The sequence below is a fragment of the Montipora foliosa genome, chromosome 10 (genome assembly GCF_036669935.1).
Source record: "Montipora foliosa isolate CH-2021 chromosome 10, ASM3666993v2, whole genome shotgun sequence".
Lineage (NCBI taxonomy): Eukaryota > Metazoa > Cnidaria > Anthozoa > Scleractinia > Acroporidae > Montipora > Montipora foliosa.
The window spans coordinates 17245466-17252388 of record NC_090878.1 but is presented as its reverse complement, the minus strand read 5'-3'; the positions used below and the strand labels follow the sequence as shown (position 1 = coordinate 17252388).

Sequence of the window (6923 nt, the reverse complement as noted above, 5' to 3'; positions counted from 1 at the left end):
TCACCACGTCAGGCCAGAAATTGAAGGAAGCGATGCTCGTTCGATCGTCATCTGAAATTACATTGTTCAGTAGAGGTTTATCAAAATAAAATGACTGGAGGTTGTCCTTTGCAGGTTCAAGTTGGTCGCCTGGAACGCTCCAAGGGTCTTTCAATGAATGCTTACGAAGTCACTAGTACATCGTGTGTTGTGCAAGCTGCCATGCCACCTGATGCCAGTAGATGGTGAGATATGAGCTGTCTAGGAAAAAGAAAAAAAAACGGAGGGAAAGAGAGCTTTAGGAAGCGTTGAAGACCACATTCGAATGCCGTTTAAGAGGAATTCTCTCTACTGTCACTAATTCGACACTGTCTCCATTCCTTGAAGTGACGCCAGGCATGGCCACATAAGGATCATGACAGTTGCAAGTCTTCGCTCTGTTTCAAAACGACTTTCTCTAAATCCTCGAATTATCTCATTTGTCATTACCGAAGTTTCAAAACTGCACTTTGATCTAGATTCAGTGAAAGTGCCACACCAAAGGCCTATTTCTTATTTTTAATTAGCGTTGCGCAGAATTATCGCGAACCCATGGTAAAGATTCCAGATGAAGCAAAACAAATCGCGTGTACCTCGTCCAAAACATGTATTTTATTGCTAAAAAAATCACACAGAAGACGCCTTTTGTCAACAGGAGTGCACCAGAGGTTATCATGGATGGATATTACTCACATGCCAGTGATGTGTGGGCATTTGGCATTCTATCCTGGGAACTCTATGCATCCTACCAATATGGTCAAGAAGAGCAACAATTTTCGCGACCTTATCACTGGCTTGACAATGACGAGGTAAAGATTATTATGGCGGTTAGGGTTAGGGTTAGGTCAGCTTTTATCTAGCACACCCAAGTTCTTCTAGTATTAGTTAAAAGGCGTTTTGCCAATCCAAAAAGAAATCTGCATTGCTTTTACTCGGAGATCCACCAACATGACCTGTTTGTGATCATCATCTTTCTTACAGATTCTGCCTTATCAGAGAGACAACGGTCCACTCAGCCGACCCAAATACTGTCCTGATTGGGTCTACATCCTCATGCATCAGTGTTGGGCTTTCGATCCAAAGCAGAGACCTCCGATCCTCGCTATTTTCGATTGTCTCACGAGCAGGTATTCCACCTACGTAAACAACAAATTAACGCAAATTAATGCAAATCAAATGTTTGTTTCTGATGAGAAGGGAAAACTGGAGTACCCGAGAACCAACCAACTTAACCTACATATGACGCCGAGTCTGAAAATGAACCCAGGCCACATTGGTAGAAAGCGAGTGCTCTCACCGCTACGCCTGCCCTGCACCCCGAAGTGACTCAATGTAATAACTTACTTATTGTAAGAAACCACTGCAACAGGAACAAATTTGACAAATTTTACACCATATGCACCATATGCACGAGCAGAGGTTGGACCAGGGGTTCTACGAGCTCTGAAGAGAGCTCCTGGTCCAAATCATTTGCGATCGGGTGGTCATACATTACTCATCACTTTCCTTACACAAACAGAAGCCGGCTGGGTTGTTCAGTATTCAAACCTCGCGGGTCGAAAGCCAGTTTGCATAAAATTATACTCCGTTTACAGATGACTGAATTTAGCTTAATAAAGGAGTTAAGCTTCGTATTGTTCTTTCATGGCAACCATTGTAATACGGTAAGACAAAGACTTCACTCTGAACTAGCGCAAATTTTGAACCTCGAATTTTTAAGCGTTCAAGTCTAAAAGTCTAAAACTTTTTGTGCTTGAATTTAGCGGAAAAAACGGTCAAAGTGAAGGAGAGATGTGTATCTTCGATAATCCGTGATTGTCGCTTGTTTCTACCAAAAAGATCAGGCTGAATTTTTAATGTGGTCATAACCCATACTAGAAAAAGCAAGGAAGCACAGTTTTGGAGCAAAAAGTCTGGAACTTATTGCAGTTGGATTTTTTAGTTTTTGAATAACGTGAAAACTTAGTCCCTAAAATACAAGAATCCGCTGTTTTATCAGCAAAAAATGGCTTATAAGTATTTCAAAATAGCGATTTTAGTGCGTGAACTTAGCCGAATTCATTCCTTTTCTCTCTAATTGTTGCGCTTTGTGGGGCGTTCATGCTTGAATAGCCCGCCACGGGAGCTCATTATTATGCGTAAATGTCCGCTCATTCTGCCCGATGAATGGAACATTACGAGAACTAACTTAGGCAGCGAGGACCATACGGTCCAGAATCCCTCTTTTCTCACACTTTGATGTACTCCTTTAAACAATCTTGCATTCTTTTAAACAGTAGTTCTTCTATTTTTGCTCGGTAAATTTATACCTAGCAACGATTTAGAAAAATGTAATGGCGTTATAGGAGATGCTTATCAAACCTTCCCTTAACATCAAATTGGCGAATGGTAAAATACATTTTATCAGATTCTTCGAGCTGAAGGGATCTTTAATTATAGTTCGAAGTAAATGGGAGCCTTAGAATAAGGCGTTATTAATTAAGGGTATTCAAAACCATATCACTGATATTTTTCGAGAACTGGCAGTGAGTTTGCTAATAATCCAACTAACTGTAAGTTAGTTATGTTATTCGTCACATGTATATGAAAGCTGGAAATACAATTTTGATCAAGGAAGTGAAGATTCGTACGTTCGACAACGTGATTTGGTCAGGGCAACAAAAGCTCGGGCCCTAGAGTTCAGTAGGCTGGCGTGGAATAAACTGCTCACCGTGTTAGTCTGTTAAAAGAGGGTAGTTTCTAAAGATACGGTGGTGCTGCGTCGGTGGGGATGTCAGTGATACACAAAAATTTGGTTTTATCAAAAGAGTTGATAACGTAAATTGACCATCGTACAATTAGAATCACTGTAAGGTGGTCAATTTACATTATCAATTCGTCAAAGTTTGATAAAACCATATTTTTGTGTTAATCTCTTGTTTGTTTGTTTGTTTGTTTGTTTGTTTGTTTGTTTTTGTTGTTGTTGTTAAAAGGGAACCAATGAAGTCTTGGATTATGCAGCTTTGGTTGGGGACGCACGGTAAAGAAGAGTGGCCAGATCTTTCTGTCGCTCAAGAGATTGACGTGCCTTACATGAAAGGGGGAGATAGAGAAGAAGAAATAGACGAAATGTGTTCCAAGGAGTTCTATGCTCAACACAACTATAAGTATGAGTATGCAGAGAGGTCTGCAAACCAAACAAATGATGGGCTCGACGAAAACGTTGACTTTGAAAAGAGGAACAAGGAGAATAAGAACGCTATGTACGCAAATGAGAGTTCTTCAAAGGACGAAGCTCAATATGATGAGATACCACAATACGGCGTAAACCTCTCCCGCGCGGAGTTAGATCCTGATAAAGGTGGTGCTTCTCAAGTACCTAGTCATAAATTCAACAACCGTGAACGGGTAAGAGCTAGACACACTGCACACGCAGCGAACAAGGCTTCAGATGCAGATGAAAACTGTGAAATTCACGCCGACAAAGAGGAAGCTTTCACCACAAAAGGTAGAATAAATAAAAATTGCGAACTGAATGAAATACACTACAAAAGACCAGCGGGACTCCCGAAGGAAAGACAATACCGATTCCCCAGGAAGCAGGAAAGTGCTCACAAAGTTCGGATACGAACAGGGGAAACACAAACTTTTCAGCCTAAGAAAAAGGCAAAAAGGGAAGCCGAAATTGAGGAAGATATTCACGATTGTGCTATTGCAAACTCGGGCTATTCACAGCTTGAATTTTTGACTGCAAACGGGTACTCGGGGTATGCGACCCTAGAAAAAGCTTGCAACGTAGAGCCAAACTCCTTCCAAGAGGAAAATTCAGGAACGATATGCTCGCAGGGTGATGCTGGTGCACCAACAGAAAGTGGAAATTCCGATATTGAGACTACGCAAACGAACAAGATGGATGTGGATCGCTCCCCGGTTCACTACCAACAACCAAGTAATATTCCCAAGGATACTGAATGTCAAAGAATTGGAGAGCCCGCACGTGATGGATCCTCTCCTTTAAGAAGAAAGAACGCGATGAGAAGGAAAAAGCGACAGAATTCCCAGTACAAGAGGGAAACTAAATGCAAACCTGATGATAAGGAAAACGTTTGCGAGAATAAAACATCACCGCATGAATCACAGAGAGAACATGTATATGAGAGTGAAACAGTGCTGATGGGGGATGAAAGGGACGAATCCCCTCTCCAGGAACAAGCAATAACAAGGGAAAGACACAACTCTGTATTGCAGAGGCAGTTGACAAGTATTGTGGTCGACCTCAATTTGTAAGACTTTGAATGCGCATTCGCATAAGCTTCATCACAGCCTCAGGTTGCTATGACCTCTAAGCATTCAGGGCATTTACAACGGAAGTGTCTTAAACGCCATCGAAAACATGAAGTATTTAAGCTTTGTTTGTACAGTGCCCAAATTGGGCCAGTAACAATCCCTCAAGAAAGATTCAGGTACTCTGACCATTGAACATTGATGAAGAACCTAGTAGTAATGGATTTACCTTGAGAAATACAACAGAAGAGAAAGTATATGACATGTTGCACCTTAAACCATTGACCCCCGGGAGTGAGACTTTCTGATTTTACTCTAACGCCAGAGGATTTTACTCGTCAACTGAAGGCATCCTAGGGCGTGTGAGGTGTCAATGGATTAAGCAGTCAAAAACCATGTTCCCTCCATTAAGAAACAATAGAACATTTTACAGTTGTAGCTAAGTTACCTGGCCTAAAAATGGAAGCGAGGCTGCCGGTGAACCTGCTTTGATACAAACCTTTGTGCTTTTGTAATGTTAATGAAGACTAATTAGAATTACAACAACACAATTTACATGATAAAAGCAGTGGGGTCTGTATCAATACAAGGTCACCGACAGCCTCGCAGCCATTCATACGGTAGGTCACTGAGCAAACAACTGTAAAATGGCGTATTTCTTGCCAAGATATCATATTGGTTTCAGAGTAGTCACTTAAGGTTCATAAATTGCAACCAATACGACAATCAGACACGGATTGCTTCCACTCTGATTTCAAGTCTAATAAATACAAGGTACAAAGTTACCATTCACCACCTTAATGTTTCATTGCTACTGCCTAGTATCTTCGCCAGTTCTGTAAAACGGGAACTTTTATATGCTTACTCATCAGCGTTCATTTCTGTTAGTAAAATGTAAATAGCTGTCAGGTATGAGGCCCCCATTATCACGCCTCCACACTAGCAGGAATGTCAAGACTTTGGGTCTTGAATCGTAAATTTGTAAGTTGCATTCATTTATTTAAACTCTATTTATTTCAACTCTTTATTCAAACTAGAGGAGTGTCAAACCAATACAGCTTTAAAGTCGATTAATCATGTACATAAAAGAATTTCCATATTTTTGTTGAGTAATGCGGTGGCCTAAACTTAAAATTTGCGTGTGTCAGTCGTTATTTGCCTTTGCCAGCACGAGTTTGCTCACTTTTAAAGTTAAAAACTTTTGAGTGCAAAGAGTGTTCAGCATGTAAATTCTCCTAAATATAAAAAAAAAACCTACCGAGTCAGATAGGTATTGGGAATGAATATAATTATTGGTTGAACAGGTGTGATCTTGATATAACACCAAATTCTCATAAGCAACCGACAAAGAAATTATGGTATTAGTTGGGAGAATGAACGTTTCGAGCTTGAGGATGAAAGCGTTAAAAACATTTCCAATAGGTCATGTGTTGGCTTTGGCAATTGCCGACGGTGAGTGTTTTCCGCATTTGGGCCGCAGTTTATAGGTGCAATCATAGTGAGCTAAGCTTGTAAGCTGTTGAACGCAGATAACAGTTTCGAAATTTATATTGTAGCACCCTACAAATTTGTACAGTTTGAAGACTTACAGGGCGTTTTTATATAGCACAATGCTCTACACATTTTATACGCACATTATGCATTCATTTCGAATTAAATTCGCTTTGAGTCAGTGGGCTGTGGTGATCGCACAACACTTGGCTACAGGCTCAGACACTGACAAAAAATATAATTAGAAAACGTCGGTTGTATAGCACCGACTTAACGCAATATTGTTCGTGTACATGTATCCAATAACAATAAAATGAAACGCCAAGCGTAAATCATCTCTTAAAGTCCCGTTTTTAATCTCTGCATCACGCTGTCACGGTTATTTGACACATAGGACAAGGTGTCACACTACAGTATGTTAGGAAATGACAAGATTCGAAACCCTCGAATTTATGTACCAGTCAAATCCCCCCATCCCCCCCCCCCCACCCCTGAGGGCATATACTCCGGGCATTTGACAAGAGGGTAGCTCCGCATAGTAGCATGAACCCTTTCTATAAGGAGCAAGGAGTGGCACAGTCGGTTAGTTCGCGACCTTGGTGCCAGCGGTTCCGAATTCGATCCCCGGATCTCACATCCTTGTCTCGACTTCTTTCCTTTCAGTGTAGCGTAAATAGCTTCCTTAAAACGGAGCACTGATGGAAAGAGCGGGGTAAAATGAGCGCACCGTCGGTTTCCTGGAAGAATACTCTATACAACTTATTCCAAAATGGCCGCCATTTAAATATTCTTTTGTTTTTATTTAAAAAGCCCTTGATGCCTCGTTCTTAAGCTAAAAATTCAATAGAATATTTTTTTCTTGAACGAGGCGACAAGGGCCAATTTGTATCCGCATAAATCAGCGGCTATTTTGGAATACGGTTTATAGAGGGTAAAGGAATTACCGACGTTAAATAAGGTGTACCTTTACCTATCATTTACGTGGGAAATTATTGAATACTGATTGACTTAAGCACGAGAGCGCTTTTGGTAATCAAGGGGGCATGATTACTTGATTGTGACTGGTTATTACATATAAGTAACAGTTGATTAGCCAGAGCAAGCGAGGTTAAAAGAGAATCTTAATTCCAGATTTTGACTCTGATAAAACT

General features: G+C 40.7%; 1 pseudogene; it reads left to right on the top strand.

Moving 5' to 3' along the window:
- Positions 1-6090, top strand: part of LOC137973840 (uncharacterized) — a 25523-nt pseudogene extending 19433 nt beyond the window's left edge.
- The last annotated feature ends 833 nt before the right edge of the window (positions 6091-6923 follow it).